The sequence below is a fragment of the Mixophyes fleayi genome, chromosome 3, assembly GCF_038048845.1.
Source record: "Mixophyes fleayi isolate aMixFle1 chromosome 3, aMixFle1.hap1, whole genome shotgun sequence".
NCBI classification, from domain to species: domain Eukaryota; kingdom Metazoa; phylum Chordata; class Amphibia; order Anura; family Limnodynastidae; genus Mixophyes; species Mixophyes fleayi.
In genome coordinates this window covers 308,690,512-308,709,713 of record NC_134404.1, presented here as the reverse complement: position 1 = coordinate 308,709,713, position 19,202 = coordinate 308,690,512, and the positions used below count along the sequence as shown (strand labels likewise).

Sequence of the window (19,202 nt, the reverse complement as noted above, 5' to 3'; positions counted from 1 at the left end):
GAGATTCATGTCTAATCTTTACCGCAAGGTGTCTCGCGGTTGTTCACGGAGGCACTTTGCGTCTATTTGAATCTCCCCCATAGAGGCCCATACTCTCTCGGTTGTGTCTTATGGGGGTTTTTGGGGTTTTTTTTGGGGTGGGGGTGCAGTTTGTGCTCTATATTTTGCCACCCCAGCCTACGCCCCCATGCGATTTTGTCTTTGATGCTTCTACTTCACGTTGGGCACAGTCTTCTAGGATGAGCGAGAGTCTGTTCCTGATTGGCTGGCCATCTATTAAGTAGGCAGGCTTGCTGGACTTTTCATGTTGGGAGCTCAGGAGCAGTTGGCAACAAGGTGTGGTGTTTCTTTCTTTTTGCAAGTGGATTAGAACAGAATAAGACTTCATATTAATACCACCGTACTACAATCACATTGGGGGAACAATGATTTCACTTGCGTATGGAGAAAATAATTTTTTTATTTTTTTTTTAAATAATAAAATTAATTCCTATGCCCAAAAGTCAGGATGGCAATTTGTAATGTGGTGCTTTGAAAATTGTATTGTTTCATTTTTTTTTATTTTTTGTTAATCCATTCCAAAATTTTACAATCTGCAACTTTATACATTTCCCCTTAAATAAGACTCTATGTAAGTATCCATGACAAACAAGGTGACTAATTATTTAATCAACATGTGCCACATATATATATTAATTTGTCAGACAATAAAAAATACATAATGTAATCCTGCATTTTTTTTGAATATAAAGAGTCCGTAAAATCCTTAAGTTTTTTTAAAGTTTAAAAAGTGATAAAGCGACCATGAAATCTAAGGGCCCTCTGTCAATGAGAGTACCGACATTCCTTGCATATGAAATTAGAAATGTATTCTGCATTATTTAAGACCAGACAACGTCTGGGAACATAAATTACGTTCCTTAAGAGATTTTGCCAGTAGCTTAAACTTGACTTTTTGCTTCTGATAAATTAGAAAGGAAGAAGCACACAGCTGGGGAAGTGATAAAGAAATGATGGCACTTCTAAAAAGAAAACCACTGACCATCTCTGAACAAAATCCTTCTGTTGAAAAGATCATTGATTTTTCCCCTGACAATTTAAGTGTACATCTGTGCGGTATTGAAGCAGATTTCTTCTGAGGTAGCATGTGCCGTGGTGTGTGATATTTGAGATCACAATGCAGAGCCTTCTTTCTACACCCAATAATGAATATAGCAGGTCTGTTGATATTTCATTATGTCTTGCTGTATCGTTTCATCGCTATTTTACGGGCATGTACCAAGAATGATTGCAATGTGTCCTCTCGGCTGAATTACATTTATTAAAAAAAAAAAAAATTCTCTTTTTTTTTTTTAACGGCTTTCATCAACAACCTCTATCCCTTACCTCATAACAGGGCACTCTGGAATTACAAAGATAAGGCAGTCTACGTGTCTTTACAAGAAAGGGTCCCGCGAAGTGAAATGTAAAAAGTTCACTATTCACATTGGAACGTTTGTATGTAAAAGTTGCTATACCAAAATAGAACCTAATGTATTTCAAATTGTATATGCCCTAATCAATTTAACAAGTGTCAGGTGGCATAACTGGTCATTCCAGTTTAGTTGTGACAATTATAAATGAAGTCGTTATTTGCTTATCACGGCATTGAAGTAGGACTGAATCATTTCACGGATATTGAATTTACAGTACATAGTTTCTCAAGTTCTGTGCTCATTATCAGCTATTTATCTAGCGCTAGTAATTCCGCAGCGCTGTACAGAGAACTCACTCGCTTCAGTCCCTGACCCATTGGAGCTTAGTCTAAATTCCATAACATTGGCGCAATGTGACTCCGTGGACATTCCGAAGATGCATCGTGCTAAATGGAATTTCTACCATGCTTGCTGTATTATAAAAGTAACCCCCTGTCACTGTGTGTAGTGTTGAAGTGCACAGTTTAGGCAGTGCACCTCCTTCTCAGCACTGGCTACCTCCTGGCGTGGATGTAGATGACCAGAGGGTCCCCGCACACGCAGGTTATTTTTAGAGTCTCTGTGAAGGTGTTGGGACACAGGTGATGTAACTTGGTGGTGCAGTGCAATCAGATGTCTAAATAATGCGGGCACCAGACCATCCCTATATTGCAAAATAAACTCTTTATTTATACTCCTCCTTCACTCCAGCACATTCTTAAATTCTTGCAGTAATAAAATAAATATTTAAAGGTTCTATATACATCTCCTCCTGCACAGTTCTTAAGGGCTACATGGACAGAATATCAATGGGGCAGTCACATCCAAAATGGTGGCTCTCTAGCTCACCCTCCTCTCACAGCAGTGTTCACGCTTCCTTCCTCTGCGGGGGTAATATCCCTCTCTCCCTTCAATGTTTGCTGCCTCTCCTTTATATCATCCTGTCACTTTCTGCGGAAAATTCTCCCTCATCTATCCCATGTCACTAATATTATGTCAGTGATGTTGTACATTTGCCTCTAGTGGCAGCAGGCGATAGACCAGCTCCCTAGATTACAAAGGGAAGGGGGGGGGTGGAGGTGTCTCAGGACCTCATCCCATCTATCCTGGGTGTTGCATAAGAAAAGTGTAATAGGTCTCCATCCCCTTTTGCATAAGAAGGACCAATTCACGGTAAACTCTGGGAATGACTGTCTCTTTTAAAACTTATTTTGCAACCAGTCCTTTTTACTGATCATTAGGTGCTTGAATTTGCTGGGACATAACCTTGGGTCACCCTGTATCCTAAGAAAGAAAGAGCCAAGCTCAAGAGGGAAAATATTTTCCAAGTGATTCACTAGAAAACCTCTAGCATCTTTATGCTTGCGCTCTTGTTTTTACCTTATGATCCCAGCAACTGTCCAAGCAGGACTGTCTGTAGATGTATACTGAGTGGTAAATTGGTTCAAAGGTTTCCAGGTTTTCTTGAATCTATGGGGATCCCCAGACAGAGAATCCACCAGGTCTGTCGGTTGTGGAGGCGTATTGATGTAACGGTAGTTAAGATCTATTCTATCATCAATTTGAGTCATTAGAGAGAAGGGAAAGACAGCATATTTGGGGTGTTGGACATAATCCGACACGTCAACTTCTAGTTTATGCAAGTGTGTGTAGCTTACACATTTAGGTGGTGGTTTAGCTCATAGCGATGTACCGCTGGACATCGCCATAATGTCTGGCTGTGCACATTACTACAAATTGTCCTTGCATCTCTATGGAGATTTCAGGCTGGACATCTCATGAAAGTGTCTTTGCAGCCTTTTCCTGGGGCACCTCGAGGCACACATTGCAAGAACTGAATATCCCCCTTAGAGGAATCTGTATTCCAAAGCTTATTAATGTCTCCTAGAAATGATAAAAGCAAAAGTAATTCCATTGCCTAAAATGCAAAATATGTTTACTAACAAAGAACCAAGAACCATGTTGAACCAAACTGAAGGTCTCCTTAGACTTTGCTTTGTTCAGAGCTTCTTTCTTGGGCAATTGATTAACACTACTTTTTTATTTTTTATTTTTTATTTTTTTTTTCCTGGGTTTAAAGTGTCAAAACCATGTTGATATGAATCATTACTAAGGGTGATGCCATGAACTATGTACCAGTGTTCTCGGAATTCCACCTGACAGAGGTGGGGACGTTGTTGGTAGGAGGCAATCTCACCCCTAAAGCCAGTTTATAGGTCTTCGATTCCTACAACTCTTATTTGAACAAATGGAAGGATACCACCTAGTAACAGATAATGGGAGAATAACACACACCTGATGATGGTTGCTCTCATAAAAGCCACCTGTTCTCTTTCTGATGTAAATGTAGGAAAGGAAGGACATCTGGCTGCAAGCTGAATCTTTTTAGTAGAAGCTGAATCTTCTAGAGTGGCCTTTAAAGTGAGGCATAAGTGTTTTGAGGATTTTTATGGCAAAGCTATCCAACTCCTAACATTTTAGTCTTCGCTGCTTGGTAAGGAGAGAAATGTATAAAGAAGAGTTGAGAAATGTTTCGTAAGAAGAGTTGTATTATAGTTATTAAGCACTGAGCTATGTACAGGGCTGAATACTCTGTATCTCATCAATGTTAATGCTGGTACTGCAAGGGACAAATTCTTAGTATTTTTCATTAAGAATAATGTAAAATCCATCTGGGGTAGGTCGGAGACGTTAATCAAAGATAACTCTGCACATCTGGCCGCCAAAGCTAATGCTGGGAGGCTTGTTTGACATACAGAAGGTTTAAATCTTTGGTAATTTGATTCTATTTTGGAATAGAAAGATTGTATTGCCTCTATATTCCAAGTGGAAATGTAGTGGGGTCTTATCAGTCTGGGAAATGCTGCCCCTCTTAATGAGACCTTGGTATAGTCTTTATTTGACATCTTGAAATAAACCTACGGATCAACTTTAGTGTAGAAACCTGTAAATCCAGTTCACATTTATGAGCAAGAGAATTCAAAACTGAATGTAAAGGGTCTGTTGAATTGATAGACATGGCCTTTTCCTCAAACCATTTTATGAACCAATTTGAAGTGGTGTGGTATCTATTCATTTTTAGGACATTAAGCAGAAGTAATCTGATCCTTTCCTCTAACTTGAAAAATGGTTTAATTCTTGTCCCTAAAGTGATTGTAACCAATTTCATTTCTATGAGAATATCCACTGTGCCCTGAAAGCATTGCTAAGTCCCAGGGGGCAGTTTGGTAACTGCTATTAGTCTAGAATAAAGTACCAGAATTTTGCTAAAAAATGGGGTACTCCAAAAAGTCTTTGACATGATCCTTCATGAAGATTTGTAAAACCTTGTGGAGTAGAGTTGGGGGACGAAATCCATAAAGGTCCCAAAGATGGGTTCATGGGAAGAATGTCTCCATCTTCCATACTTGTTGGGTTGAAGTCCTTGACACGAATACCACCATTGAGGAGGCAAATAGATTGATTACTCCAGACTCCAAAATTAAAGCAATCCCATCAGGTGTCCTTGGTCTATTTGCAATGAGACACCCCCCCCCCCCCCCCATCACATGACCTGCTGCAGGCTTCAGTCTCTGAAGCTGCCATTTTTGTTTGCCATTCAGAGAACTTTTGAAACTGACATAATGATTTGTAGGAGGATAGGTAAGAAGAATGAATGCTTTAAAAGGTACTTAACTTTCTTACTCAGTCCCTTTCTATTGTTATAGGCTCACGTGTGTGGGAGGGGGGGAGGATTTAATTGCTGGCGATGTGCCGGCAATTGAATCTAGCTAAAAATGAAAAATGTAAGTAAACTATCTATCCAGGAGGGTTGTTTTAAAGGGAGAAAGACGAGCGATTGTGGAATTCATTCTCTATGCCTAAAATGTCTTCTGTGCCAATCTCTACAGGCAAAGAGCTTTCCAATGCCGTTTTATATTTTGGTCTCCACATTCTGTTGCTGTAAGCTAGAGCCATTCTGTTAATTTAAAGAACAGAATAAACTGGACTTTGAGGTTTCAAGATCACTTAAAAGGGCTTGAAAGCTGCCTTGAACTCTAATACATTTAAGTGACAGTGACCACAAATTGATTTTGAAAAACTCCTCACAGGTTTTGAACCTATGAAACCTCAGTTCCATTGGAATCTCTTTATCCTAACAGACTCTAAGCAGACCTTGAATAACTAGGAATTGAAACAAAAGCATCCTTCAGATCTATCTTTATTGGCCATGCGTTTGCGCTTGAATGACCAGAAGATCTGCAAGCATTCCATCATAAATTGTTCTGGCTTTTAGGGCATTTAACAGCTTTATATTTTGGTATGGGATGGATAGACACGCCTTGTCTCAGAACAAATGTGGCTTATTCACCCTTTTGTGTGTAAAACACAGTTGTGGGATTCAGCTTTTGAGAAGTGTGGTGTGTACTACAGACAGGTGAGTACACCACCTTGTGTAACTAGTAAAACAAAAGTACTTGGCTTGTTGCCATGAAGCACATTGCCGATATATTGGGTCATCACAAAAGTTTTGCTTCCAGTTGCGGAAGAAGAGAGATAAAGTGCTTAAGAGGTTACAATTTAGATATGAGAGGTGAAATTGCATTATATTTTTTTTTATTTATTTTTTTAGTAATGGAGTGAATTGTATATGAATAGAGGGTGTTTTGTAGGTGGAAAGGATTAGTAGAGAGTATGGATGTAGAATATGTCTATGTAGTGTGGGAAGTCCACAAACCCGCATTCCACAGCAAGACCAAGCTAAGTCCTTTTGTGGTGTGATCTGATAGAACGATATTTCCCATTTGGTGCTGGTGGAAGACGAACCTCTTCAAAATTCATAACACCTATTTAACTTTGGTTATCTGTGAACATGAAGTAATCTTTGCATAATGGGTGATGTCCCCCCCCCCCCCCCCCCTAAATCCTGGTTGTATGAGATGAGTAGCCACTTTCTTCTCTGGACTGCATCCTCGGGAAATGGACTTGTATAAAGAAAGAGCCTAGATGCTGTCTTTAGTTGTTGTTTTAATGTTTGCTAAATATTTCCAGGATGTATATTGCAAATCAACTTGCTAAATGTAATCGGGGCTTAAAAAAAAAACCCCCCAAAGAACAGAGTTGAGCAACAATCTTGCTGATTTTATGTAGTCTACATCTTCCATCTGTGACACGAACACACGTCTGACCGAAAAACAAGGGAGCTCTGACTTTAGCTCTAAAAAGGGCTAATTTCTCAGCTAACCAATAAGCCATTGGGTTAGCAGAAGAGTTTGGTTGCCATTTACTAAAATCAGTGCCAATGAGCCAGTTACTTCAGCAATTCTCATTTAGTGATCTGAGTGTGTGATCTACCGGATGTGCATTTAAGCTGCTTGTGTCTTAGAATGGAGATTAAGGCAATATCTGTTTACAATGCAATCAACTCCTGCATCTTTGGGAACGCTCTTGTGAATGCGCAGTTTGAACTCAAACTCATGCACCAAGGTTGTTCTAAAGACCAGGGGTAAGACATTTTGACTTATGATGTAAATGTTGGTGTGAGGGTGTGAATTTAGTTGGAGGTTGTTTACCCAATAGGCCAACACAGCCCATCTGTAGCCTAGCCTAGTCTAGTCACTTGCTAGATGCATAAGACGGTTCCAGCTTCACATATTTCCAGTCAAAGCTTCTACATTTTATTTGAAAAAAACAAAAAACTTAAAAACGTGTCTTTTTTTTTTTTTTTTCTCTGTGGAAAATGTGGCATCTCTGTAGAGTTGCAGTGAAATGTTAGCTAACCGTATATATTTTACCTTTTTATGGTTCATATCTAAAAATTTCAATTTGGGGTTAAGTGGTTTTTTCACACTGATCCTTTTTACTGTGTGGTGGTTTTGTGTTTTTTGTTTTTTTTTTTAAACCGGGATGTGGATGACAAGTCTCAAACATTTTAATATATGTTGTAGATTGATCATTGTCTTGCTACATAAGCTTAACCCAGAACATAAAAATGTGGACATGATACTTTTGAGCTATAGAAAGTGTTTTTAGATCATTTGTTGCTTAAACTGGCCCATATATCAAGAACATGCTTTTTGGGTTTCTTTGTTGATCCAGGTGGTTTACATTATTACAATTAATACATTTTTAGCTTCATGCCAATAGAAGGTGCAGGTGCTGGAAGACTATAAAAAAATATGTAAGATTATAAAATGCTCAAAGGAGATTTATTAAAGGAGCATTAAATTTTATTTGTGGTAAAAGTGCTTTTCAGCAAATACACCAAATGCTGGCACTACTATAATTTTTACTAAGCAAACTTAAATGGGTCATGGTTGAAACGTGAATTGTACATATTTTGTTAATCACATGTGAAATGGCTGCTTTTATATATTTGCCATATATAATCACTCCCATATTATTGAGGATTGTTTCAGTCTTATACAGTCTCTCATTCATCTGCAAAAGTGACTTGGGTTACTGTGTCTGTTTTAAATTAGAAGCTAAATATTGCAAACACTCTACTTTCTATCTTTCCCCCCCAGATCATTGTATACACAGTTATGTCTTGACAAATTAATTTGTCTGGATTGTAAGCTCTTGTGGAAATGGTCTGCTATGCCTTTTATATAGGTCTCTGTCATATTGTACATCAACAAATTGTACAATATGCTGTTGAAAATATAATGGGGCTAATCACACTATTGCATTAAATCACAGCAACCAATCGGATACATTCTCTTCCTCCTGAGTTCTCCACGGCAGCCAGTACAATGTTTGTCCCTTCTAACCCTCGGGCAGCTCTTGCTCTTTCCCTGTGTCCTTATTCTTGAGTCTAATTGAGGATACAGCACATGTAGTAGTTTGTGTACAGAGTTACCTGCGACGCACCGCTAAACTGGGTCTGTTTCTTCCCAAACCAGATTGGATATTGCTCCTGACAGCCATCTGGTACCACAGCTGGGGTCTCGTCTCCTGTCTAAGGTAGCACCAAGTGCATAGTCAAAGAATGCAAAGAAATTGCACCCAAATGTTATGGAAATGTGGACAGTATAGAATGCAATTCATAGCTTTCACCCTCTCCTATAGGGAAAGTGTCTTAGGATAGTCTCTGACAACAGGACTGTAGTTGTCTTGATAGATGGCCAAGACTGTATTAGGAGTAGGACTATAATGGCAGAAGTAGCAAAAGTCATGTCCTAGACAGAGAGAAACCTGAAGTCTCTTTAGGCACTTCATGTAGCAGGCGGAATGTCATAGCCAATTATCGCATCTCAAAACGGGTTCGTCCACTCTCCTGGATGAACCATCAGGAAATGTACCAGTTGCTAAAGTGAAATATGAACCTAATTCAAGTAGACATGCCCACAAAGTCAAGGTTTTTCTACTGACACAAAGTTCCAGGAGAAGAGGAGATGGATGCTCTGGCAATCCATGGATTGTTTTTCTTTCATTCTCCATTGCTCCTACACCTTGCCCAATTCTCCATCCAAATCTAGAAGGATTATCTTTCATAGCATGGAGATTGAGCTGTCAAATAAAGGCATTTCAGATGTAGGCCTCCAGCGTGTTTTCATGTGGCTAGAACAAGATGTGTCCTGCAAACTAGAGTGCTAACAAGCAATGGTAACAGCTGTAGTGGGAATGGTGTCCTTAGATACAATAGTACTGACCTCCCCGTTTACATACTGTTAAATACTAGTATCTAATTCGTGACTGTGAGTATGCTGATTGCTATCGAATACCTTCCAAAGGAAGGTAAACTATTTGGTAATCTATAATTTCTAGTTTTATATAATAAAATCATATTAATCAACTATGATATTGCGGCTTTTGATTGGCTCTTCCTCTTTCGTAGCCATTTTAAAGTGTCAAATTGAATCGCTTTTTCCAGTTCTGTATTACATATGCTGAGGAGTACCAGGAAACAATGGTTGCATGGAGCAGCCCCCGGGACTCCAGCTAGAAGAGGGACAGAAAACATAACCTGTAGGTGGTAGCGCAACTTTAAATATTTTATTTAGTAGGCTATAGTTGTATACCATGCTGCTTAACCAATTTGCTCTGCCTTAACTTATTATATTGCATATGTGACTGTGGTTGACATTAAAGCCATTCTGTACTGACCACACAGTAATGCCTCACTGTGAGGTGTCAATGTAAAAGGGTGTAATATTTTAACTGGAGACCCAGTATCCAGAAAGTTCTGAAAACCAGAATGAAATAAAAACAACCTTCTGTTGCTAATTGATGTTGTAAACACAGAAATGATTGCTGTGAACTACAGCATATATTTTGAAAAATTGTTTGGGATGGGAAGCTCCCACAAATCAAGCATTCAATCCTTAAAAAAAAAAAAAAATAATAATGAATTTTAGCAGGAGGCAGTGTTTCCAGATGTCGGCCTCTACTATTGGGGTTCACACCTATCTAAAGGTGCGGCGACCTTTTGCTCCCTCTGGTACTATAGCCAGGGTGGCTATTGAAGCCAAATTCTTAGCACTCTCCGCTTTATGGGCACTTACCAAACCTCATACACGTATTCGTCCTAGTCTCCTGCCTACCCTCAGATTTTGTGGGACACCTGCGTCAACAAGTTCAACCTCTCCACTGCTATATCCCTGGTTACCCCAATATGGGATAACCCCCCCCCCCCCCCCCTCCTTCCACGTTGCATGCATGGAAAAGATCACTTACTACTTCCATGATCGGATCTTTCATTAGGTTTAGTCCCCTTGGCTCTTTAGAGAGAGCCTGCAACATCCATCCCATTTTTAGTGTCCATCCATCGCGCATTTAGGTGTCCCCCCCTTCTCTTGACTGAGCTCCCCTCCTCTCTCAAATTCAAATATAACCTACTGAGTATTTTTACAACCACACCCAAAATCTACCCAATGCCTATTCTCCCCTTCACTCCCAAAATTGTGATAGTAATGTCTGGTTTTTCCAGTATATGGACCTTTAGCATCTTTCTCTTATTTCTTGTACTGAATGTATTGACTACGTATCCTTTCAAAATAAAGTTTCATTTAAGAGAAAAAAAAAAAGTAATTATCTCTGAGCGTCTCCTCTGATTTGCAAATGTGAGGTGCACCACTGAACCTGATAGCAAGGAATAGAATACTGGTAGCTATGCAGGGGTCATTCTATGTGTGTTAGTATAAGCTGTCATGATGCTCCAAATTACGTAAAGTAAAACTCCAAGTCCCCAGTATTTTGGAGAACCGATTGTATTATACAAGAATGCAATGTAAAATTCCAGTAGAGCAGAAGCAAAATGTATATTGTATAGTTGTAACTAAACCTATTTTTGTAATGTGAGAAGTTATTGTTCTATGACACTGTTTGTTACTTTTGGTTCCTGTATCTGGTCTATTAATGTTTTGGGGTCATTTGGTGTGTTCCAGTGCTGTCGACTGTATTGCTGCATTTGTTTTTCCAAGCAAACTAGTGGCTTCCAGAAGGCAGACCCAATGGCCAAATGTAATGAATATAAAACAGCCCTGGGGTAAATGCATTGTCCTGTCACCCAGACGGGCAATCCTTTCTGTAATATCCCTCCTGGCATCACTGGCCCCATTACTAGTACAGTGATTTACTAGGTCTCATGTTTCTCCATATATAACCGGCTGGGAGCAGAGGATCTTTCAGAGCCTGGACTATTGTGTATCTCTGCCTCCAGAAGGACAATGCCCCTTGTATTCTTGGCGTGGGCCCTTGAGGGTTACCTTAGAGAGCTTGAAGGGCTGTGTACTTGGGAGTATGTTCCAGTGTATACTTCTCTCTCCATGCTCTGAGGCAGTAGTTTACTTTAGAATTTCAGCCTTTATAGATCCAGAGTTTCATAACTGATGACTGATTTTTTTTGCCTCCATTGTCTAATCAGTTTAGGTGACCATGCAGGTAAGTTATACTCTTTCTTTTATATATGAATTTGCTGTGGATAATGCTTTTGTTTCAAAATAGACCTTTTATTTGACATTGTGGGAAAAAGTTCACTTGAAAACCTATCAAACCTATAGTGCACTAAAGGGGTCTACATCGTATTTTTCTCAAGTTTGTTATTATCTCATTGATAAGAAATTATATAACGAGCCTATTTATTGACTTTGTTCAGCTGGAACAGCAGCTGTGATAGGAGTCTGTCCCAACAACTAATTTTGTAATAAAGTGATCACAATTGAGATCCCTTAACGAACAGGTTTCTATAGCCAGGCTGAAATTGTGATGGGGGAGCACAAACCCTGCTAGGGAGGGATTCAAAGATTCCTCTCGGGTGATTCTTTCCTCATAGCCTACAGTGGCTAATGTCATCAGGTGGGGTTAGCTGACTGGGTCAAGCTCTGAATATCGGAGCTTGATAAATAGTGCATAATCACAGTCCCCATAGACACCCATGGACTGTATTTGTGAACAGTGAAGCTGGAACTGCAGCAAATATTAGAACTGTCAGTATTTTGTCATACTTATCTAACAGTGCAGAAGCAGCAGTGGTCTGTCTACAAACAAATGTCCCATTCTATATACTGAGTGCTAAATGGTTCACTAATATCCATGCACCCAGCGGTTGCGGTGGGTGTGGGGGGGGGGGGGGGGGTTAGTGAATTATTAGCCAGGTAATCATTTGGAAATAGTTTCTCCAGGTTGTCATCACATTTGGTCGAGCACAGTGAAAAATCTTGTTGGCCGTATGACTTCCATTGAGGCATTAAAAACCATTTTCCAACCCAAGAGGGAAGAGGTACTTGGCAGGGATAGTCATGTGGCAGCCACTGAAATTATGTATCTGTCGCATTTGACCCTAAATGTGTATTGTGTATGGCCAAAGAGGATACAGATCAGGTGATTTGAAATCGCCCAATAGAGGGTGCAAACAATTGATACATCAAATACACCCATCGGTGACATCACTGATGTGGTCTGTACAGGGCCGCCGAGAGGGGGGGGGGGAGCGGGTACAGTTTACCCGGGCCCGGCCATGCCAGGGGGCCCGGGCCGGGCCCCCGCTGCTAATTAATTTTTTTTTTTTTAATTTTTCTGTCTTGCGCTTTTTTTTTAAACTTTTTTTTTTTTTTTTTTTTTCCCGCGGGGGGGGGTCTTGGGAGCTGGGAGGAAGAATAAATTAAAAAAAATAAAATAAAATAAATACTCACGTGATCGCGCGGCGCCGTGTCCCTCCTCTCCTCCATTCACACTGACTGCCGGGCGTGACGTCATCAAGTCACGCCTGTCAGTCAGTGAGGAGCACCGCAGCCAGCAGGAAGAAAGAAGACAGAAGGGGAGACAGAAGAGCAGAAAAGAAAAGAAAGAAGTTGACAAAAGGTAAGTAAAGAAACGGAGAGGCAAGGGGAAGAAAACAGAGAGGGACAGTACTATAAAGAAAGGGGAGAGAGGAACAGAGGAGGAAAAAAAGGAGAGAGCCACAGAGGAATAAAAAAAAAATTGGGGAAAGAGGAACAGAGGAGGGGAAAAAAAGTGGGAGAGAGGAACAGAGGAGGGAAAAAAAGGAGAGAGCCACAGGGGAATAAAAAAAAAATTGGGGAAAGAGGAACAGAGGAGGGGAAAAAAAGTGGGAGAAAGGAACAGAGGAGGAAAAAAAGTGGGAGAGAGGCACAAAGTAAAAAAGAAGGGGGAAAAGCAGCATGGAGGTCGCAGTGTGAGCATAAGGGGGTACAGTGTAGTTGTGATGAAGGGGCACAGTATTGTGTGTGTAATGGCACAGGGGGCTTGTTGCAATGTAGTGTGTGTGAGGTAGGTGGCAGCTAATTAATGGGCGCTATTTTGTTTGTAGGGTGATGGTGAGGCAATTTAATAGTAGGGACTATTAATTTAAGATGGGGTGGTTTGGGGGCTATTGAATCTTGGGGTGAGTTTAGGGAGAATGAGGTCTATTTATTAAATGTGACTATGAATTATTTAATGGCAGTGATGGTTGCGGGAAATAGGTATTGCTGGGGCTGTTTGCAGGAAGGGATATAGGTTTATTTATTAAATGTGAATAGTATTATTTTAATGTTGGGGCTAATTATTAATCGTGGGTGCTATTGATTTAACGCTGGGGCTGGCTGTAATTTTCTAAATGTAGCCATTTTTTTTTCAAAATAGGTCCTTCAACATTTCTGGATCCGGACAAGCCACAACTAAAGAAAGCAGCAGCCACAGGTGGAGAAAGTGAGAAGAACAGGTAGGAGAGAGCAGCACAGTGTGTGAAATGTTGTGATTCTAGTAGGGACAATACCAATTTTTGGTGAATGTTGTGTCCAATGTAAGGTGTAGGCCAAGACTGAACTGTTTGTGTACACACTGCATTGTTTGTATACTACCCTGTGGTGGTAGATGTCCTGAAAGTCAGGAGTGCTTGAACATATGTGACGCTCCGGCGAATTGAGAGCCTAGTGGTTTTTATGTTAGCCACGCCCCAATGGCACGTTTGCCACGCCCCCAAATGCATGACCACACCTCCCAAAAATTTTGCACTGCCGTTTGGCTAGCCACGCCCCTGAATATATGACCATATACCTAATTTTTTTTGCGCCGCCGTAAGGCGGCGCAAAAAAATTTTGGGGCTTACTTCACTATGAGGGGGGCCCCATGAATTTGTTGTACCCGGGCCCTGAATTCTTCTTGGCAGCCCTGGGTCTGTAGCTGGAATTATACAGAATTGGTTACCGTGAAAAAAAATAAAAAATTATATATATATTTCTGCCAACCTGTATAAAATTCTGTTTGCCATTTTTGTTTTTCCCCTTGAAGTCTAACTTCCCTGATGTATTCCACATGTTAGCAGATTGAGGACAGCTCAGAAATTAATGCAGCCACTGACATTTCTGGCTTTAAATGCACCTGTTTGCCTTTTAAATCTTATCTGAAGTCCTTGGAATAGGACCCAGAGCTCTAAACTCAATTTAGAAAAGCAATGGCAAGAAACTGCTAGGATTATCCAATAAGTGTAATATCAACTTTCATGTTCCTGTTCCTAACTTTAGATCGAATACTGAAAATAGTGGACATGCCCTTGTAATTTTTAGAATGCATTTGTAGGTGATTTCCAAGTTCTCTTACCTGGATTGACTCTGTTACCAATGTACAATGGTGGCATTTTTAGTAAATGGGATCTCCCTATTAACTTTTTCCCATTTTATGCACTTTTTAGAATAGACTAATATATATATATATATATATATATATATATAGCGCTTCATTGTATTTAGTGTTTCTTACCCATTTGTAGCCAGTATATTCTGGTATGGATGTCATTTACTTTGCTTAAATTTTTCGCTCTTAAGGCTGCAACAAGCACAATTTGTTGCATTCTGCTGTGCTGTAAACAATGGGTTGTTGTATAATCACAAATTAGCCAGGCTAAAGCTAAAAACACAGATTTCATCAGTCAGTCTGGCCTAAACATGTGGCCAATTTGGGGTCACAACTGTGTTTTGGACAGTCTAATGAGTGAAACCCAGCTACTAAGTGTTCTATAGCTATTGTGCAAAGCTATTGTGGAAACACAATGAACCTGCAGAAAGAACTATTCTAAATCCATAAAACTCAATGAAACTAACATTTTATTTTATGATCACTCCATACACCATGAAATAGAAGAATGGTCACAGCCACTGTTTTATAGAGCTGTAGGCTTTGTCTTACTCTTTGTATACAGGGACTGTTTGTAACGTAATAAAACAAACCTAGACAAAGCATGTTTCCCATATAGACTGAGATGTGACCAGTCAACAAAGACTTGTGTTTTGTTTTTTGTTTTGTTGTTTTCTGATCACATACCCTCTTTTTTTTTATTTTGTTCACTAGCAGGTGCAATGTATAGTGGAACATTTTGGGCACAGGCCAATATGCTGTCCATTTGAGCTCTATAAAATATAACCTTTTAAGCAATTGTATTCTGGTCACTATTAGATATGAAGCTGTGTGCACAGCCCTCACTATTTCTGTGTGGCTCACACTCTTACTTTGGCTCTGGCTCCTAACTTTTTTGGGAAATTTGGCCAGGCCTGAAATAACTTCAGATGAAACGGACCCTACACAGTACGCTTTTTGTTTCTGAATGGTGTTGTATGGGCGAGATCTGCAAAGGCACTAAAGTGGGACTAGCTACATCCTGTGTAGTGCTCCTATAAAGCAGAGTTTTCCTGCAGTGTCTTACCGGGAGGTTAGAACGGACAGACTTTTCTTTAGGGTTTGACGAGTGTGACTGTTCTTTTTAAGGGAATTAAGTCAAGCCATAAATTCACTGTTCGCCCTTTTCACATTGACTGTGTCTCCCCCAGCACGTTGTCTTTGATGTTGTAACAATAGAACATTGACATAGTGGAAGATTAGGACCCTTGAGGAATAACAAGAAAGTCCAATGTCATTAACCCTTTGTTAGTTATAGCTTTGGATTCTCTTACACAGCATGTCACTAGTGACAAAGGAATAGAGGACTACTGTTTAAAGTACATTGTACTGCACTGAAAGAATTAGTGTTTCTCATAATAAACTAGCATGTTTACACTTAACAATTTAAATGTTGTTTTTAATTTAGATCTCCTGATTGAAGATGATATTTGCTAACATTGTTGTTTTTTGTTTGTTGTTGTAGTGAGGGTGTATACTTTTCTGTCCCATATGATGGTATATGCAAAATGTAAAACTTTTGGTAAGTCCCCGCTGTGTTCGTTATTGGAATGATTAAATTAAAAAGATGTGGGGGGGAAGGGGTGGATAACTAGAAAAAAAATAAAACTTTAAAAAAAATTGAGTTGTCAACATTATCAGTTTTTAAGCAGCAGGAATGGTTATTTTTAATTATTTTACTTTGTTGCAACAGTGTTGTCACACTATAATAATTAAACAGATGGAGTGCTCAGACTAGACTCTTCTGTAAAGCTGTTAATACAAGTCAGCTGACATTTCCAGCACACAACTAGAGAATATTAGTCTCCACTTATATACTCTAAAGTTCATTCTTTCACCAGAAGGCGGCAGGAAAAATTGTAGACGTCATTTGTAGAAAATATTAATACATATGCATTTTTATCAGGGGGACACTAAATAATGGATGTGCATCTTCACCATAACTTGCACTACCACTAGGTGACTTAAGGCTGCCTCCGAGGGAGCACAGGTTTAGGGGGCACCTAAGGTACACAGTGTCACTCATTCAGTGGTTTTCTTGTTCCCTGCACCTGCTGCTGACATGAAGGTGGAGCATCATGAACCTATGATCATCTAAGGCAGTGATAAGCTGGGAATGTGGGGCTATACTATAGCACTACGCTCCCTGTCTGACAGCAGGAGATACCTTCTTGCATCACACAAGGTATGAAGCAGAGGTGGGCGAAGGGTTAGGGGTGTAGCAGAGCGCTTCACTAGCCCTGATCTTCAATGCTCTAGAGATCCTGCTGGAGATTTCAGGAGCCATTAAAATTGAATTGACAGAAGTCCCAAATATTTACTCAAATAGAATACGAAAAAGCCCTGTTGACCAACAAGCAATAACTTAATAACATATCATCTCTCAGGTTATGTCCACATTTTGTGTGGTGGTTTTCCCCATGGAATAATCCTAAGACATTTAGTGGTCTATGCATCAAGCTAATTTCCACTTAAAGATGCGGAAACGTCATCTTTAAAGTATATTTGCTATGCATTAACTGCCTAACGTAGGAGGTTTCACATAAATCTCCTCCCTTTAGGCTAACACCGTACAGCATCGCAATCCCCATAGATTAATATGGGGACTGCGATGTTCTGCAATGCATCAAGCTTTACTAAGCTTCTCGGGATTGCATTACCGGTCACTTCCTATGGGATTCCTCTGAAGCCTCTCTGGCTCCTCAGAGTCCGATACGTGGTTGGTGCTCTGCGCATGCGCACAGCACTTCCTCCTGTTACCAGCAGCTTCGTGCAGGAAATTGTGATTGTGGAAGAGGGGTCACTTCACCAGGGGCTCCCAGAGTAACCCTGGCATGATGCATCTTGACGGTACGTAAATAAGAATCGATGTGATGCGCAGCGATGTATATTTAGCTGCACCGCATCAAATTGATGCATAGACCCCTTTTAGTGTTTACATTTGTAAAGTATATTTTAATCTACTAATAAACGAAAACCTTTACCTTTCTGTAACGACCGTAGCTCTCCAATTTTCAGAATGGCCAGCCATATTTGGTACAAGGTCATTTGAAGGTCAATTGACATTGGGGATATCCATTTACTGCAGTTATTGTATATTGGACAAGCATTCAGAAATAAAGTGCATAAGGAGAACATTGCATTCTAACGCCCAGGGTTGTGGATACTGTGGCCCAACAGATTTGTGGTGAATCCATTGACTTAACTGGCAGGGACAAACTTCTGGACTTAAAAAATCTCTTTAGGCTCGTTGTTTGAAGGTCTACCATTACTATTGATGGCATTACCATTCATTAACTGGGCAATGTATCGTGAAAGGGTCCCTCTGCTGGACATGTGGATGGCCTGGTGCTTTCCTAATGAGTGAGTGTGTGTATATATAGATGGAGAGAGAGAAAAACTGAGCTCCTTTCTTTACGATGGTACATTTGTTGGGCTTTTATTATAAGTGATCTATCAGAGTAACAGACCTTTTTAATTGAGAAATATTTTTAAACTGCTTTTTTTTTTTTTTTTTTAATATACATTGGGGCATCAGGGTACAGGAGCCAGGTAGACAATGAACTAAAAAGATTACTGCTGGTGCTAGGTTTTAGGAGTCATTTCAGTTGCTCCATAAACTTGTTTGTGAATGACTGACTAAGCCAAAGCCGCTGCTATATTTTTTTGGGAAGGCCATGCATACAAACTATAATTTTCCCTTTAGGTCTCGCACTTGCTGAAGTGGGTTGTTTGTTTGTTTTTGGGTTTTTTTTGCCATTTTTAACTGCTATTTAATACATGCAGATGTTTTTAAATAAAAAATAATTTATTGAGTATTCTGTCTGAGGAGGAATTCAATTGACTGCGTTTGTGAAAATAATGCAGCCTATGCGCCATTAGTAAAGTAATATTAACGTGAATTTTTGCTAACGGTAATCGTGTTGGTGAGAACAACGCAGCCCACACACTGTCAATTTAAATCCCCTCCCCCCCTACATGTTATGTTCAGTAGAAGTAGAGCTTATTTTTCTTTTGAGAGCCATTCCTACACATGGGACCAGTGAGATTTCCACTAATCAGATTTAGTGAATATTATTCTCTTTCCTGGTAGTAATTCTGCAGAGGGTGTGGAAGGAGAGCTGCTGGAATGTACACACCAAAACCATGAACCATTGACCCAAGTCTTTTGGGATATGAGTCTAAAAAAAATTTTTGCATGTGGGTTTTTTTTTTTGGGTTTTTTTCTTTCAAATTGTGGATTGTATCTCCACGAGTTACTTGTAGAAATATACATGGTGGAGTTGTGGGTGCTTTCTCCTCCATTATCCTAAATTAAGAGGTACATTTTATTTAAAGCTGCGATACCACTTGGAGCCAATTGGTTTCTTCCCCTCTCCTGAGCCACAAGGGCAGCCCCATGATGCAGTTTTTCTTGTGTGAGCCCAGATGAAAACCGGGGACTGTGTGACAATGCAGAGGGGAAGGATTAAGAGCTCGGGCACCAATGAGAAGTTGTAATTGCTGATATTATGGATTCTGATTGGTCTTGGCATAAAAGAAAGGACTGAAAATATGACTGAGCAGACACAACTCCCCAAGTTGGCTCAGACTGTATAGAGGGAATAAGATAAAACTGTCTATATACTCATAAGGTATCTGTGTAATTACTGC

General features: G+C 39.9%; 1 protein-coding gene across 1 annotated transcript in view; it reads left to right on the top strand.

Annotated features, from left to right (window-relative positions):
- The window catches only part of ISM1 (isthmin 1), a 45,020-nt gene that overhangs the window by 4,754 nt on the left and 21,064 nt on the right, over positions 1–19,202 (top strand). The window lies entirely within an intron of this gene.